Below are 18,135 nucleotides of genomic sequence, written 5' to 3'. Positions count from 1 at the left end.
CTCGTGTCGCTGACCGGGCAGCAAATGATCGACAGACCCTTGCACCAATCGCTGGCTCTGTTACGGGGTGGCACGCAGGCCCCCGCCCAGTCTTTGGTCCCTCCGGCGAGGTGAGCCTCTGTGCGTCGACGTCAGCGTGTTGACGTCACGGGCCGGGTACTCGAAGAGGGCAGGGGGTGGTTGACTGCCGGCGGTGGGCTGCGCGTCGGCTGCTAGGCTTGGTGCCCGGGCCCGCCCCGCCAAGCCCCGCCCCTCCGCCCGCTTGGCGCGGGCGCAACCACGGAACCGCTGTCCCCGGGCCAGCCTGGGGCGGCCGGCCCGAAACCACTCGATAAGGTAGGCTGGGTTTCTCGTCACCCTATTTGACAGATTGGAAAACTGAGTCACCCGGGATCAAATGACTTGCCCGGGGCTCATGGTAGACCCGTGAACGGAGGCCAGAGCCGGAGCCTCGTGTGTTTGCGGAGCGCTGCGCGGTCCTCGGGGAGGAGGAGGGGCTAGGCAGGCTGTGTTTATAAAGGATGCAAAAGTGAAGTTGCAGAATGCTGAGCCCCACCTCGTTCCAGCATTTAGACTGGGATGCTGGGACGGGATGCAGGTAGAGAGGTCTGCATTCCTTCTCCCTGCGGACCTCGAGGAGTCCTCGGTGGGGTCCCGCCCCGTGCTGGGGCCATGGGCCCTCCGGAGTTAACCACGAACGGTGACTAGGGTGATGCGTGGGTTATACAGACAAGGTCGATCGTTGGCCTCTTTTACTCATTAAGAAAATCTGTGTTCAAAACAAAACAGCATTGAAAAATCAAAGCCCAAGTTATGAGTGTTGTGGCCTTGTTTCATTTAACTGCCTTGCCCACTCATAGTATCCGGCCATATTTTGAAATCAAAGTAGCATGCTTATTTTTGTTTAGGATTTTCTAGAAAGAGGGTTTTTTTGTTTGTTTTTATCCCCCCCTTCTTTTGTTCAAATATGGGTTAACATTGTGGAACTTTTCTTACCCTTCCATTAATGTGCCAGTTATTCACCATGCCATTTGTCTTCTATTTCACAGATGGAATCACTGAATTCATCACTTGACTCAGTAATAGTTTGGATAAGTTTAGCAAGGTAACAAAGTAACAGGTCTAATTTCTCAAATATACTGGAATTAGTTCAGATTGTTTACCTCAGATTCTTTGTTGAGAAAGGTTCTGAAAGATAATTCCCATCTATGTACCACCTACCCATCTACTCTCTTTCTAAAAGCAGGATCTCGAAAAATAAAACTTTTACTACCTTTGCTTTATGTATAGATTCATTCCCATAAAGTGAAAATGTGTGGTGTACAGTATGTACATACATATATAATATTTTCATTAAAAATTCATTCTCTTTAAATCTTGGTTAAACAGTGAACTTTTAAGTCTGCATGATTGCATAAAACTACATTCAAGAAGTGAAATTGAAGTCACTTTGGGAGACTTTTCCTTACTTATGTTCACAGGATGGCAATTTCAATCATTTCAGTTTATTCTTTGAACAAGTTTATCAGATGAGTACCCCATCTGTGCCACATTTTGGTTTGAGGTGTTGGAGATTGAAAAGTTTACTTAGTTTACTGCCCTCAAATACCTTCCATTTTGGTGTCTAATAAACATGTAAAGAAAAATGACTTTTAGATAATGATAAATGATAGAAAAAATAGTTCAGGATAAGGGGATAGAGTGTGACTGGGATATGGGGGAGTAAGAGAGAATTTAGATATGGTGACAAGAAAAGGTTTCCTTGAGGAAGTGACAGTTTGATGAGACCTAAGTGTTTAGAATGAGTCAGCCATGGGAAGATCTGGTGGAAGTTTCCAGGCAGACACTGCAGTGCAAAGGAGCTAAAGGAAAAATGGGCTTAGAGTATACCAGGGGTAAAAGAGAAGCCATGTGGAATGGATTGAACCTTGGAGAGAGTGAGGTGGGGGGAGATGACACTTGAGAGGTGGGCTTGAGCAGCATTGTCTGAACCCAGTGCATTCAGGCAAAAGGCATAGGATTTGTGTGTTGCCAAACGCCTCTTTATTTAATGGTGCTCATAGACTCTAGCTAGCTCTCTGTTTTATTTTGGTTATGAAATCATTGCAGCAATTCATTATGTATATATTTTTTCACCAGTAGTCTTCTCTCTTAATGAAAATACATCTCCTTCCCTTTAGCACAGTGTCTCACGCTGTTTTTTTCCTATTCATTATTATGTGCAGGACTCTCAGCCTCTGCTTGTCTTCAGCTCCCTGCTTTTATCCTTCCTTCCTATGAGCCCTCCAATCTTTATTTGGAGTCACCCTTTGGAAAGGACTGGCAGTCACTCCCTGCTCTTGTCCAAGCTGAGTTTTAGGAAACTGCATGGTCAAGTGGATTACCATTTTTCATCAGAGCTTTTAACTAACCAGAGAGTTCATGTCTGCCTTTATTTAGTGCCTACACTGTGCCAGGAGCATTACATACATTCTTTCCTTCCAACATATTGCAAAGGTAAATATTAATCCTTCTTTTTTTTTTTTTTTTTTAAAGATTTTATTTATTTATTTGACAGAGAGAGATCACAAGTAGGCAGAGAGGCAGGCAGAGAGAGAGGAGGAAGCAGGCTCCCTGCTGAGCAGAGAGCCCGATGCGGGACTCGATCCCAGGACCCTGAGATCATGACCCGAGCCGAAGGCAGCGGCTTAACCCACTGAGCCACCCAGGCGCCCCAGAAGGGAAGCTTGTACTTCAGCCATCTAGCTAGTACTGAGTGAGCGCAGATTTGAACATTCCAGCTAGCCTGACCCCAAAGCCTAATCCATGTTACTCTACCTCACTGCTTCTCTGAATACATAGCTACAGCTACAAATCTCTATTATTTGAAGTTACATATTTTTTTGAAGTTACATTTTTTGAAATGGCATTTTAGAGATCATGATTTAGTCTTCTCATTTTATAAAGATTTTATTTACTTATTTGAGAGAGAGAGCACCGGAGTAAGGGGGGGGGGCAGAAAGAGAGGGAGAAGCAGGCTTCCTGCTGAGCAGAGAGCCTGATGCTGGGTTTGATCCCAGGACCTAGAGAATCATCACCCCAGCCTAAGGCAGACGCGTAACTGACTGAGCCACCCAGGCGCCCCTGAGAATACAGTATTTATGTTAGTAGATTACAGATTTTTGTTAGTAGGCAGTGGTTTCAAAATGATTTTTTTTAAAGATTTTGTTTATTTATTTGGCAGAAAGAGTGAGTGAGGGTACACACAAGCAGGGGGAGCAACAAGCAGAGGGAGAGGGAGAATAGGCTCGATCCCAGGACCCTGGAATTATGACCTGAGTGGAAGGCAGACACCCACTAAGCCACCCCGGTGCCCCTCAAAAATGACTATAAAATTTAAGGTTTAATTGCGCACATTTTTTTTTTTTCCTTTTTAAAGATTTTTATTTATTTATTTGAGAGAGAGAGGGAGAAGCCAGATCCCTTCTGAGCAGGGAGCCCTTTATCCCCGGACCCTGGGATCATGACCTGAGCTGAAGGTAGATGCTTAACTGACTGAGCCACCCAGGTGCCCCTAATTGCACACATCTTTGAAAGGGAGTTCAAAACTTGTTACTGAATTCCTAGCATTAACCTTGTGCTTACAGGTGTGGGAACATTGTGTAGAGCTGCTGGCTCATACTCTTATTATCAAGTGGAGTTTCTTCCTAGAATTGAGGACGTCTTTGGGTCAGCTTTGGGATATAGCTTCTTTCTTGGTACTATATAATCAGTTTAAAAAATTAAGTAAAAATCAGTTCATGGATTTTATGGTTAAAAAATGAGTTGCTATGTTCTCCAATTTAAAAATACTCATTATTTATTTCCAAGCTTTGCTTCTTATGACTGGGATATGGTAGGTGAGTAATAGTAAACTAACAAATAGTTCAATTTACTTTCTGGTGATTTCTTGACTCTCCTAAAACATAATCGGGATTGTCTTTCATTAGTTGAATTAGAATTATGTAAATGCACTTATCTTTCTTACACGTTGGAAAGTCTTAAATTTAGGCAAAAGAGAGCTTTTGCTCTTTAAGCCATTCACTGGGTATTTTGACTGAGTTTCTCTGTCCTTCAAGATTGTTCGTGCAACCAGTGTCCATGTTTTGAAGATCTAGGCTGTGATGAATTGGTCTCAGACTCTAGCGCCATCCTTCCCTGAACCCAGTGCCCCAGACTGAACCGGCTGTTTCAGCTTCTGTGTCTTTGCTTGTGTTCTGCCTGGAATGCCTCATAGATGGACAAATCCAGCCAAAGTTCTGCCTGTCCTTCCATGTCCATTTGTGCTGCTTATTTAATGGAATATTTCCTGTGTCTTTAACAGAAGCCTTCTCTTTCATAACACTTTTGGGAGTCTTTCTTTGTGATGTAGTTTACCAATCCTGGTATCTTTGATAATGCACTCTTTTATACATGGGTGTTCAAATTATATGTTTGCTTGAGCTTAGGAGACACTTAACTATTCTTGTTATACATGCAAAGTTTTTTGTAGATTGTAGAGCCCTTTAGTTTTATTTATACTTTTATCATCTCATCTTTGAGAGAAGCACTGTTCTGTTTTTCTTGGCTTTGATTCAACAAAACCTCTTTCCTGTTTCAGTTAAGGGTCTGACTTCTGCTGTTACCAAGGGATCCCTTGAGAGGAACTCAAATCTTTGGGTTCTAAGTGGTCACAAGTAAAAATCATTGTTGCCTGTGTTTATGGTACTGGATAATATAATAGCAGTTCTAGCTTTTGAGTATTAAAGATTAGAAAAGGCCCAGAGAGCCTAGCCAGGGATGCATGTGGTGCTGGGCTAAGAAGCCTGGTCCGTATCCCTGGCTGGAGACAGTGGAGGCTTGCACCAGATGTCATGGGTTCTGCTGTCCTGCAGAGCTCGAGCCTGTCTGAGCTATTTTACTTGTTTTGCTTGTTCTCAATCTGGATCTTGAAGGTACCTGTTGTGATGACTCCCCATCACAGGACCCCGGCCAGCCTGCAGGATATTCCTGCGCAGGCACTGGAGTAGTACGGGGTTTGGTTGACTCTTTAGTTTAAAACCCTTCTCCTCTACTTCTCGTCTTGTGACAGTTTTCTAAAAACTATTTTGGGACCAGTGGGCATCCTCAGTGTATAAAACTTGGAGTGGAGAGGAATTTGGCCTAGTACCCTCTAAGTTGCAGTAGTCACTGGTTTCCACCACCCATGTGTTTTAGGACAGTGTGCTTTTCAAATCCTGTGCATTATTGCTCCCCTGGGTGTATTCTTGTTTGTTTTTTGTTTTAGGAAAATAGACTCTCATATTTTTGTTTTTGTTTTCTTTATATTAACCACTTGCTTGTTGAGTGAATATGCGGAACCAGGGAGTTTCAAGTACATTTTGCTATTTGTGTCGTACTTAAATTCATCAAGCAAGGAGCTCCTGAGCTATCAGAAATTTCTCCAGCTGAGACAGGAGCACCAGCCAGTCCTCGCTTTGGGCGTTATTGATAAGAGCTCACACTTAAAGGAGGGCTTCCTTTGGGCCAGCGCTGTTCTCATCGCTTTGTGTCTGGATTGCTCATCCTGTTGACATTTTGGGCTGGCTAGTTGTTGTTGTTGTGGGAGCCATCCTACAGCATCCCTGGACTCTAACCAGATGCCAGGGACACCTCCCCCAGTTGTGACAACCAAAAACGTCTCACTGGCCCCAATACCTGCCCAACCGCTGCTTTCTAGAAACTAATGTATTCCTCGCAAAAGCCCTCTGAAGTACATTACATCATAATTGTCCTCATTTTACAGAAGGAGAAGCTGAGACACAGAGAGGTTAAAGTAGCTTGTTTCAGGTTACACAGCTAGTAAGGAGGGGACTGACATTAGGAAGTGTTCTTTGTGAGCCCCATCCTCCCACAGCCAGCTGAGACTGGACCCCAATTATTGGGGATCCAAAGATCACATAAACTAGGAGCCCAAACAAATGCCAAGAAGGACTAGGCGGGGCTGCATGTAAGTGAGGTGGCAGGATGTGAAACTGGGGTCTGGGAAGTATTGCCAGGATTGCCTATATTTGAAGAAAAACTAGAAATTTGGATCTATGAGGGGGAAAGTCTCATATTTTAATATTGGCAATTTGGTGTTTATAAAACATCATGTGAGCCAACAGTCAGATAAACACTGTCACCTGTATATGGACAAGGTTTGGTTCCGGGGCATCAGTTGGGAGTCTTTTTTTGTGTAAACTTTGCAGCAGTGTGTCATTATAGAAAAGTGTGCATGCGTTTGATGGGGGGAAATGTAGTTTCTGTGTGGAGGGCGGGTTTCCCTGTGAAGACTCTGGAAATGAGGGTGAGTGGGAAGGTGCTTCCAGACTAGAAGGGACTGTCTTGCTTTTTTTTTAAGCCAGAAGAGTGTGAGAATTAAAGCTGGCCCTCCGACACCCTTTGAATTTGTAGTGCTCTGCTGCTCAGAGCTGACCATTTGAAAGTTCTGGACTCCTATGGCCTTCAGCAGCATTTGTACCTGTTTCTCTCTTGCCCTCTGCGTGTACAGGTGGTAAAATACATATTTTTATAGGACATAGAGAAAGCATAAATTCTGGAATCCTGGAATGATTGTATCCTTGGAGAAGCAAACCATAACTAGACCTCACTTTGTGGCAGCCAGAAACCCGTTGAGTCTGGTTTAACACTTTGAAGAGCATCTCTGCCTGCATTTCAGTAGCCAATGGACGGTTGTGGCCTTTGACGCATTTTCCTTGTCCTCAGTCTCTGATCCCCTTAGTCGAGCCTGTCTACCCTCATGCCCTGGCTCTAGGTGTGAAAAGCGAGCACTCGCTCCTGTGCTGACCATCCATGGCCCTTGTCACCTGTCCTTCTTCCTGGCCCAGCCTCACCCTCCGAGGCATGCTCACATGGGGTCCATCCCAGACCGTCCATGGCTCACTGGTCCTGGGCGTGCTCCTGCACCTCTGTTTTTAATTTACTCCAGTCTTCCCCTTATTCACAATATGCATTTCCTTTCCATTTCTTGCAAAGTCATACATTTACTCTTGGGCCAGCTTTTTCATGAAGCCTTTTCTGGTCACCACAATCTAAAGTTCAGTCTTCTCTGTATTATAATTATCTTGGGCTTTGATTTCTAATTATTTGTATAACCATTTTACCTCCTTTATAAAACTATTCTACTTGACGATCAGGGGCTTGTCTTTCTCATTTTGGTTTTCCTTACAGCTTCTAGCATAGTGTTTTACTTGTGGTAGATTTTAATATCTGTCTACTTGGGTCCCATTCCTTTAGTGGTTTCTTTCCCTTTTTCCATATATTTGTATCAGTTTATGTAGTGTGTTGTTGGAATGACTTCAGTAAATAGCATTGAAAATACGTTGGAATAAGAGATGACCAAATTAACTAATTTGGGACATTTTGATTCATTGTTTTGTCAGTTACAGTAATTAAAGAAAGTTCAAATATTCTTGGTTCATTTAACATAATATACTGAAATCCCAGACATGTGTATAAACTTGCCCAATTTTAGTTAACAAGCACCCAGACCCCAGACTTTTATATGAGGATATTTGTGATTCATGAATTAAACAAACAAATCAAATGCATAACCCATAGCTAGGCATTTCCCTAGGTGTGAAGGATTATATGTCTACATGTCTTGTAGGAACTGTTGGTCTAGCACTGGGAAAAGGACATGTGAACAATGTGTGAAAGATTCGAGGTGCCATTAAAGATGCATGCATGTGTGGGTTGCTGGGGGGAGGGGGTTAGGAGAAGGGGGGTAGGGTTATGGACATTGGGGAGGGTATGAGCTTTTGGGTAAATTGGAAGGGGAAGTGAACCATGAGAGACTATGGACTCTGAAAAACAATCTGAGGGGTTTGAAGTGGCGGGGGGGGGTGGGAGGTTGGGGTACCAGGTGGTGGGTATTATAGAGGGCACGGCTTGCATGGAGCACTGGGTGTGGTGAAAAAATAATGAATACTGCTTTTCTGAAAATAAATAATTTGGAAAAAAAAAAGATGCATGCATGTGTGTCATCCAGTGAGTTTATGGAAGGTTTCTTTGAGGAAGTGGTACTTAAGCTTCCTTAAATAGTGAACGGGCTTTTATTGCTGTTGTTTAAGTGCTCCGATGATAAGACTCTCCAGGAAGATGGAGCATTAGAGCAAAGGCATGGATGGTGAAATTTCCTCCTGCACAGGGAACTAAAAATAGACCCCTATGACTAGAGCCCTGAGTATGAGAGAAAGGGGATAAAATGGTTTGTTCGAGTTTTCATTTTTTAAAAAAACTAGCGTGATACCAGCATGGAAGATGTTTCAGAGATGAGTGAGTCTGAATTATTGAGTAATGTGAATGAGTGATAATTGGGAAAACTGGCAAAGTCCAGTAAAAGATGAAAGATATTAGGGGAACGACATGGTCACCAGTTCGGAAGATGAAGCTCATAGCAGAATCAAATTTAATGCTTATCTTCATAATAAAAGCTGTACACAAGAAATTATGGGTTATTATTTGTTAGTTTTTCCTTCCCTAAATATTTTTTGAAGTATTTACGGGTAGTATGTATGTTCTACACCAATATCTGTATTTTTAAGTCATTCTTACAGTTTTGTTTTTGACTTTGTAATTACTTATTTCTTGTTACATTATTTGAGAGCAAATAATGGAGCTGGTTTCAAACCTTTTTGAGAACCTCGAGAGCTTAAAGAGATCCTACTACTTTTTTTTTTAAAGATTTTATTTATTTATTTGACAGGTAGAGATTATAAGTAGGCAGAGAGGCAGGCAGAGAGGGAAGGAAGCAGGCTCTCTGTGGAACAATGAGCCTGATGTGGGGCTCAATCCCAGGACCCTGGGATCATGACCTGAGCCTAAGGCAGAGGCTTTAACCCACTGAGCCACCCAGGTGCCCGAGCTCCTACTGCTTTTATGATGTCCTCTACCTCTGTAACATTCTCTGAATCTGTTCTCATTATGAGGCTTTAATTCGGTTTTCTGAGTAGATTAGCCTATAGCTGCACTGAGTCTTATGTGGTCTTTGTTTTTGTGATTCTGTTTCCTGAAGCATAAGCTAAAGTCATCTGATGCTATTCTTCTGAAGGTCAGTTTCCTATATGACCACCTATGAAGTCTGATGAAAGAAGGAAAGGTTACAGTTTTTTTTTTCCCCTTCAAATCCAGACATCAAGATTTTGCCATTGATTTTCCTAATCTGTTATGTGCACCAAGCAGACTTCACCCACCATAAAGATTAGTAATTATGTTAGGAACTATGTGCCATTTTGTATACCAAAGAGTAGGAGATGACATATGTAACTTCTGCCTGTTGGTAGATACTCCTGGGCAAAGATGTGAATGACCATTCCTTCTCTTGGCTTGTCCTGGTTTGTGAATTAGGGAGTTGGCCTTGGATAATGCCAGGGGCAGTTGATACTCCGTCTTCCCTGGCATTGCTCTTGGTGTGCTACTTCTCCCAGTGTTGGAGCCACCAAGGAGCAGTGAGGAGAGGATGGCTTTGTCAGCTACAGTGACATTTGCAGGAATGTTTATTTCTCCTCTTTCACAGAAGAGGTCTTGTGCCTTTGAATGAATGCTTGCTTCTGAATAACCACCTTAGCTTTGCTGTCTACTTGTCAGCTGGCCAGCTACAGCTGGCTACTCTACAGGTTTTCCCCTGTAGAGGAGATAAGTTTGGGGAGGGCTGTGGAGAACGTGTGATGAACATATTCTTAATTCTAGTCATTGAGATGAAGAGAGATGGTTACTAAAAGAAGTGTCCACTTGTAGCCACTTGCCTATGATTTGTGGGAGGTCATTGAGCTCACTGCCTTGGGACATTACTGATTTTCAGATAGAGATCAATAAGATCGCAGTTCTGTTCTGAGAACCGAAATCCTCTTTTTGAAAATTGCTTGCAGTGAGCACTGACGAAATGGCAGTACATGGCGCAGAGATGTCTTCATATGCATTGGAAAATATTTAGGTTGCATAACTGAGGGATTTGTTGGTTTACAGCTTCCTCTGGAGCTTCTGGGGTGTAATATGAAACTGGCCGCTGTGTGTGCAGGGCAGGGACAGTGAAGAAAAAGGCAGACCATTTCACATTTGCCATGGCAGTTGTAGGGATGAAGGAACTTACTTACAAGGCTTGTCTTGAGCAGTTGCAAGATGAGTAGTTTTCCTCACCCGGCCTCCAGAATCTTCAGAGTTTATGTCAAGGCCTCAAGTGAGTTCAGTCAGTCACATACAACCAGTCCAGATGGTCTCAGCACCACAGTTCTATTTCAAGCCTGTATCTTTGGAGCAGCTTCTAAGAGTGAGGAAGTCGAGCAGACTATACATTCCAAGGACAGGAAAGGGGGTGGGGAGTCTCCCGGTGGCCAGGTCCAGCTCACAGGTGGGCTGGTGGTCACATCTTGACGATCTCCTCCAAAGGAAGTAATATTATGGTTGACTCCATCGTTGCTAAAGCTGGTAGCACATTCTGAAGAGGAAGTTTTAAATATTCATGAGAATGTGTGCACTAAGGAGGAACACGGTTGCTCTGAATTACCACCTACTGATGGTTGAGAGTACTAATGAATGCAAAATCGGGAAAAATAGTGCTAACTCCATAATAACCATAATAACTGATTTCCTGTGATTTTTTAGGAAAGCTAAAAGTAGATTTTGTTCTGTGGGAAGAAGAAAAAGTTCTGGAAAATGGTGAGTAGTCAGCAACCAAGAAAATCAGCAGTCTTTTATACCTGTGGAAATGACTTTGTTTGACTCATGAAGGGAAATGGGGTTGTGTATAGCTTCTGTGACCTAGAAGATTAAAATAAAGTTGTTTCTAGATGAGCTGTGAAGGTAGTATATGAGTATAGAAGTTAGAGCTGAAGCTGTGAAAGGGAGAAAAGCTGTAAAAATCTATTTGAGCACCAAAAGAGATCTACTGGGAGGAGACTCAGAGTTTGGAAAGAGACAGTAGAAGTTGGAGGGAAGTAGCTATAGAGACCACGTTGTTCCAGTTATTCTGGGCCACCTGATAGCTGTTTTTGAAAAAGATGAATATTCTTGTTTGCCAGAGCCCATCTTGAGAGAGATTTTTAAATTTGGATGGTGATGGGATGTGGCTGTAACCTGCCAGCCATCTGACTCAGCCAGTGCTGGTGACGTAATTGTCTACCGAGTTGTCAACCCTTGCGGAGGTAGTGAGCGAACAACATGAACTACCCAGCGTGACTGGCCATTCCATGGTGTGCTGCCATTTTGCCAACCTGTGATCTGTGGAAGAACAAATCTACATTGTCAAGTGTCCTTCCTCTCTCCAGCTGGCTCATCTTCCCTTGGACCAGGCAACACCCAGGGGCATGGTTATTGTCAGGGGTACTCACTTGACTGACTTCCTTCATTTTTCTCTTCCTTTTCCTCCCTCCCTCCCCTCCTTCCTTCCTTCCTTCCTTCCTTTCTTCCTCTTCATCATTCCCTTCTATTATTTATCTTTCTCCTCAAATAGATGGCAGTTCTGCTGAAAGCAGGGGAACACTTAACGTTGCTTTTTGAAACCTTTTAAATGTCCTTGGGGCTTTACATTTTGTAGGTGTTCAGTGCTTATTATTTAATAAAATGGGAACTTTTAGTGGACTTAGAGTGGGCCCCATCTTAATTATTTCTGTTCTACAGATAAAGGAACTTTGTTTTTTTTCTCATCTTTTATGGAAAGAAGGGAAAACATTCAAATTTCTGTTTTATTGAATGCGTTTAACTTCCATCCCTAAGCTACTAACTCTAAAATTTCTCTCTCTAGTTCAGACCTCTTCCCTGAACTCCTGCCTTCTTTCTGGCTATTTCCTTTAATAATAATAACTATCTACTTGGATATTAATAAGCATTTCAAACTTTATGTGTCCAAACTGAACGGATGTTCTTCCTCGAAGTTGCCTTTCCACGATCTTCGCCATTTCAGTAAATAGCAGCTCCTTCCTTCAGTTTCCCCAGGCTGTAAACCCAGCAGTTCTCTTTTCATCCTTCCTTTATCCCTGACCCCACAGCCAGTCCATCAACAAATGCTTTCGACTCTGTATTTAGAACCAGTCTGTTCTTACCACCTCATGCTACTGTGCTAGTCTACTAAGTCAGTGTTTTACCTCCTTCCAGAATCTGTTACCGTATCTGCTCATTGGTCTTCCTGCTTCTATGGTTCTCTCAGCTAGAGAGCCTCTACTGAAAACCTTCAGTGTCTTCCTGTCTCATTAAAATCTTTACAGTGGCCTATAAGGTTTTCTGCCTCTTTTCAACTTCTCTCTTACCCCTCCTGCTGCTCTTCAGTTTTTGTTGTTGTAGTTGTTGTTGTTTGTTTTTGTTTGTTTTTTATTTGCCTGACAGAGATCCCAAGTAGGCAGAGAGACGGTCAGAGAGAGAGAGGAGGAAGCAGGCTCCCTGCTGAGCAGAGAGCCCGATGTGGGGCTGGATCCCAGGACCCTGGGATCATGACCTGAGCCACCCAGACGCCCCTGCTCTCCAGTTCTGTTACTTAGCTACAGCCAAGCTGAAAGCTAATGACTGTCTGTACTCCAGGGTGGCCAAGTCCACCCACCTCAGGGCAGTGCCCTACTCTTCCCTCTCCCTGCAATGCTCTTTGCTGGTCTTTGCTTCACCTCGTCAGTGAGGTCATCGTAAACACGCAGTTTAAATGTACAGTGCTTTTTTTTTTACCCCCTGCCCCCTTTAGAAAGTCTGCCTTCCAGAGGGAGAGAGAGAATCCCAAGCCAGTTCCCCACTGAGTGGGCAGCTGGATGTGGGGATGGATCCCGCAGCCCTGATATCATGACCCCAGCCGAAATCAAGTCAGATGTCTAACCAGCTGAGCGCCCAGGCGCCCCTGATGTAACTTTTTTTATAAGCAGCTTCTGATTCAATAGCCTATTCACTTATTTCCACTGATGAACAGTCATGTTATTTTCAGTTTTTATGTGACTCTAACCCAATAACTAACTAAAAAAAAAAAAAAAGTCTGCCTTCTTCCCAGGTCATGATCTCAGGGTTCTGGGATCGAGCCTTGAGTCAGCCTCCCTGCTCAGCAGCCAGTCTGCTTCTCCCTCTCCCTCTGTGATCTCTCTCTCACTCTCACTCTCAAATAAATAAAGTCTTTAAAAAAATGAAAAAGAAAGTAAGCTCTGTGAGTGTAGGAAATATTTTTTATTTTGTTCGTTGCCACATCCCATGTTCAGAGGAAGACCTAGCACAGCTTTTCAGTGGTCGATACATATTTGTAGAGTAAATGAAGTAGACATAGTATATTCCTGGCAAACTTTGAATTTTCAGAAATTATCAAGTGCAATTTTAAAATTCTGTAGTACACATCTAGATTCAGTTTCTCAGTGTATGTTTGAGTTTGCCTCATAAATTATGCAAACATCAATATACATTTATCCAGCCATCTTTAAATCTTAATATTTCTATATTTAGTGTCAAAAAAAAGTTCACTAATATTTTTACTATTGCTATAGAAATAGATTGCTGAGAAATTAAGTTTCTGTAAAAACAGGTTTGGTCTGGCAATTCACAGACCTGTACCCCTGGGGATAAAAATACATTATATGTTTATTAAAAATAAATAAATAAATAAATAAATAAATAAAACAAAAAGAACAGGTTTGGGTTTGGGAGATAAATTAGTGTTGTTAGAAGACTTACTTAAAAATACTATAGCATATTTGTTTTTTGCTTTAATTTTTCCTGGTCATTGATATCAATTTCTAAATAAATCTTAGTCCTAAAGCATATCATTGAAAGGTTAAGCCCTATTTATGCACATATGGTTACTTTGATCTGCTAATATTAGCAGAAATTATTGAGTGATACAAGACTGCAAGAAATGACAGAGGTTTTTAACAGAAAGCTTTAAATGTGTGTGTTGGGGGAGGTGGGCAAGAGGAGGGCAGAAAATAGCAGCAAAGAGAGAGCAGATTTATCAGAATGGAATAAAAGCTTTCATTCTATCCCAAGTGAGTAAACAACACTAGAAAAGACCTAGAAAATAAATATTTGGAATGAAACAGTGGAAAGTATATAGAGAGATATTACTATGGAGTCAGAAATTCTAAATTCTTAAAGAGAAGTAAGAGAAAGAACAGAAGGAAGTGGTATTGAAGTGTAGCAATCAGTAGTCGTATAATAAATCAGCTGCATGAATTAAACAGCATCTGGTATGTCCAAGCCTCAGTGGATGGTGCCTTGCTACCATGTCTGGGAAGAGTTTGGGTACTAATATGTGGAACCAAATGAAGGACAGATTTGGCTTCTAAAAGCTTATAGAAAAGTGATTATCTTGTGCACATGTTCATTAAAGACCTGGGCAAACTTTAGAGCCCAGACTGTTGCTCAGTATACTCTCCAATGTTCCACTTAGGCCTCAGGACAACAACTAGAAAGGCCATTAGTAGGGGTTTGACTTACACTGGCGCACATTCAGACAGAATGCCTGCCATCTTCAGTCACAAGTACTTAGGAAGTCTTCAACCAGTTTTCATTTGTGTGGGGATAATTTGATAGTTACATAAAGGGCAAAATTATTTGCATGCCTCTTACAGAGGTTTTCCTTTTAGTCTGTCACTTAAACTGTCTCGTATAGAAGAATTATGCAAATATGTGCAAAATTCATGTGCATTCTGTTTTATAGAATGATAAGTTATTTCCGAAGATGATTCTGGTTCCTCTGTGCTCCGAAAGGTAGCTCACAGTGTGGCAGAGTTAATTTAATGATTTTTTTTGTAATGAAAATTTACATTTGTTCTCTGTAATAGCTGTATGCTACATGTTACATGTATGTACATCTACATGTATATATGTACATGTATATACATTATATTTAAATATGTATCATATGTATGTTTACAGATACAGATGGATGGATGGATAGATACATAGAGGCAACTCTATTACAAAACATCTTTCTGTCCTCCTGTTTTCTGAACTATTCATAAATTAAGCCATGTACTTCATGACGCTTACTACTCAGTACTTCAGCATGCGTCTCCTAAGAATAGGGGCATTCTTCTACATAACCAGGAGACTGGACTATAATCAATTATCCAATTGTTTTCTGTAACTTTTTCTCTTCTCTTTTCTTTTTCTTTTTTTTTTTTTTCTTTCATATTCAAGATTCAATCTAGGCTTGTGTATTGCATTTGGTAGTTGTATCTCTTGACGTTTTTTTAAGTTCAAAGAGTATCCACACCACTTTTCCTTCTTTCTGTTCTTGTTTTGTTTTAACCACATTGACCTCTTTAAACAGTCTGCAATACCTGTCTTGGAGAACATCCCAAAACTGTGTCTATCTAACTGTTTCTTTATGACTAAAATCAGGTTAAACATTTTTGCTAGGGTATGTCATGATAGATAAGTGGTGTTGTGTACTTCTTACTGCATCACATCAGGACGTATATAATAATGTCAGCTTATTCCAATATTGATGATGCTGTTTGATTGGGTACAGATGGTGGCTGCCAGATCTCTTCACTGTAAAGGTGTATTACTCCCAGTGGACTTATTGGATAATCTGAGGGATAATACTTTTGAGACTGTGAAGATCCTATTTCTCAACAACTTCTTAATAATTTTTAGCATCTGTTGAAGATTCTTACGTGGTTCAGTTACTCCAACTGTGGGTTACAAATTGTTGATTTTTCTAATTTCATTATCTCTTCTTCCTTTTTTATCTTTTTTTTCGGTAAAGGAGAACTTCTGCCCCATCTCTCTCTCTCTCTCTCTCTCTTTTACATACTAATGGACTTCTGGAACTTTTAGATTTTACTAACATTACTGCCATTACTTATTTTCATGTTCAGGTTGTCCCACATTGGCCAGTGGGAGCCCAAGACAGCCTATATAATTATTTTAAATGATTTTGGTTTTTTTGTGTGTCTTCTGTAGGAAATCTTTGCTTACAGAAATGTTTAAAAATATTCTCCTATACATTCGTATTCTTTGCACAGTGTGAGTCAGGGTTCAAAGTCCTTTTCTTTTCATTTGTTGTCTTTTTACCATTGGATTGCTCTGATATTTTTGTCCAAAGTCAAGTGATCATATAAGTGCAGGTCTATTTCTAGGCTCTCTTTTGTGTTCCGTTCATCTATTTGTTGACCTTTATGTTAGTGCCATTGTTTTCATTACTGAAGCTTTATAGAAAATCTTTATGTTAGGCAGTGTGAGTCTTCCAATTTTGTTCTTTTTTCTCTCAAAATTGCTTTGGATATTCTCATTTCTTTGCCTTTGTATATATGTATTTTAGAATTAGCTTGTCAATTTCTACCAAAAAAACTTGATGGGATTATTATTGGGATTGAGTTGTATCTATAGATTGATTTTGGGGAACTGAAATATTAATACTATGAGTTCTTCTACTCCATAAACATTATATATCTCTCCATTTATTTTCACCTCTATTTTCTAAGCAGAAATTTTCAGTGTTGAGATCTTGCATATATTTTGTTAAATTTATTTTAATGTTTTTGATGCAATTTTAAATAGTCTTTTTTTGGTCTGTATTGTTTTCAAAGGTTTATTTATTTAATTTGGAGAGAAAGAGAAAGTGCATGCAGAGGGAGGGGCAGGAGACAAGCAGACTCCGTACTCAGTGGGGAGCCTGATGCAGGGCTCAGTCCTAGGACCCTCAGATCATGACCAGAGTCTAAATCAAGAGTCAGACTCTTACCTGACTGAGCCACCCAGGTACCCCATGTTTGTCTGTCTTTAATTTCTTCTCCCACTTTCACTGTCCGGAATGAAGGGACTGGTAAGTAGGTGAATCCCAAAATTTTAAGCAAACTTTTGCTTTAAAAAAAAATAAAAAGCAAAAATAATCTTGTTGCAGCATAATAAAGGTCATTACAGACGTCTGCGTATGCTTTTTTTCTCTGCTCTGGCAGCAGGGTGTGGAAGAGTGGGAGGAAGCCAAAGCTTCCCTGAGAAAGCAGCCTTTGAATTAAGGCTTACAGGTTGAGTAAGCCATAGACATAAGGAGAGTAGCACTCCAGGTAGAGAGAAAAGTACAAGTAGAGCTTCCAGAGAATTTGATTCCTTTAGGGAAGTGCTTACAATTTCTTGCATGAAGTGGTTCTGAAGAGGGAGGCAGAAGTAGACCATGTGTTAGGTTAGGCAACATTAAAGAGTTTCAGGTGTGTCTACCTGAAGGTCCCAGGAAACTTTAATAAATAATCATATCTCAAATTTGCTTTTCTAAAAAATTTACAGGTGTTTGATGAGAATTCTTTTTTTATTAGATTATCAATAAATTTCTTTATCTTGTGTACCTTGTCTTTTCTTTGCCCATTCTTCCGGTTGAATTTTAAGGTTTTCATTAGGTCTTTTTTTTTTTTTTTTTTTTTACTTCATGGATACATTTTTATTTTAACTCATTTGGACTATTCTCATTCTTTTCAGTTTTAATAGAAATTTTTAACCTATTTACCATCGCAATGAGATGTTCAGTACACCAAATTCCAAAATAACTTTTAACCCGAGATTTTTTTTTTTTTAAAGATTTTTTATTTATTTATTTGAGAGAGAAAGACAGTGAGAGAGAGCACGAGCGAGGAGAAGGTCAGAGAGCGAAGCAGACTCCACATGGAGCTGGGAGCCTGATGCGGGACTCGATCCCGGGACTCCAGGATCACGCCCTGAGCCGAAGGCAGTCGTCCAACCAACTGAGCCACCCAGGCGTCCCAACCCGAGATTTTTTGATACATATACCTCTGTTTTTGTTTTGTTTTTCTATTTTTTAACTTTTTAATTTAATTTAATTTTTTTTCTTTTTTTTATTAGGTCTTTAATCACCTTTAAGTTTCACTTTCTAACGTAATATAGGGAAGCTTTTGATTTTTATGTATTCATATGTATCTCTTTGTAGATGTTCTTTTAAATTCCTCATCCTAAAAACATTTATTTACCTGCAGTTTCTTCTACTGCATAACCCATTCAAATGGTTTTGTTTCATTAACTTTTTAAAAATTTATTATTTTTTAAAAAAAACTTTTAAGTTTATTTATTTGACAGAAAGAGAGGTAGCTTTGATAGAGAGAGAGAGGTAGTGAGAGCAGGAACAGAGGCAGGGATAGTGGGAGAGGGAGAAGCAGGCTTCTCGGTGAGCCCGATGTGGGGCTG

The 18,135-nt window shown here is 40.9% G+C and overlaps 1 protein-coding gene across 4 annotated transcripts in view; it reads left to right on the top strand.

The window, feature by feature from the left end:
• The first annotated feature begins 228 nt into the window (after positions 1-228).
• The window catches only part of STARD3NL (STARD3 N-terminal like), a 62,897-nt gene continuing 44,990 nt past the window's right edge, over positions 229-18,135 (top strand). The window contains exons 1-3 of one of the 4 annotated variants that reach the window (XM_044245779.1): positions 229-336; positions 1,050-1,105; positions 10,642-10,695. The gene's annotated coding sequence lies outside the window, so the exon portion shown is untranslated. The remainder of the gene's footprint in view (positions 337-1,049; positions 1,106-10,641; positions 10,696-18,135) is intronic. The other 3 variants (XM_044245780.1, XM_044245781.1, XM_044245778.1) reach the window with 3 other exon arrangements.

This window comes from Neovison vison, chromosome 4 (genome assembly GCF_020171115.1).
Source record: "Neovison vison isolate M4711 chromosome 4, ASM_NN_V1, whole genome shotgun sequence".
Classification (NCBI taxonomy): Eukaryota; Metazoa; Chordata; class Mammalia; order Carnivora; family Mustelidae; genus Neogale; species Neogale vison.
Note: the sequence above shows the minus strand (reverse complement) of the source record. Positions and strands in the feature narration are given on the sequence as shown.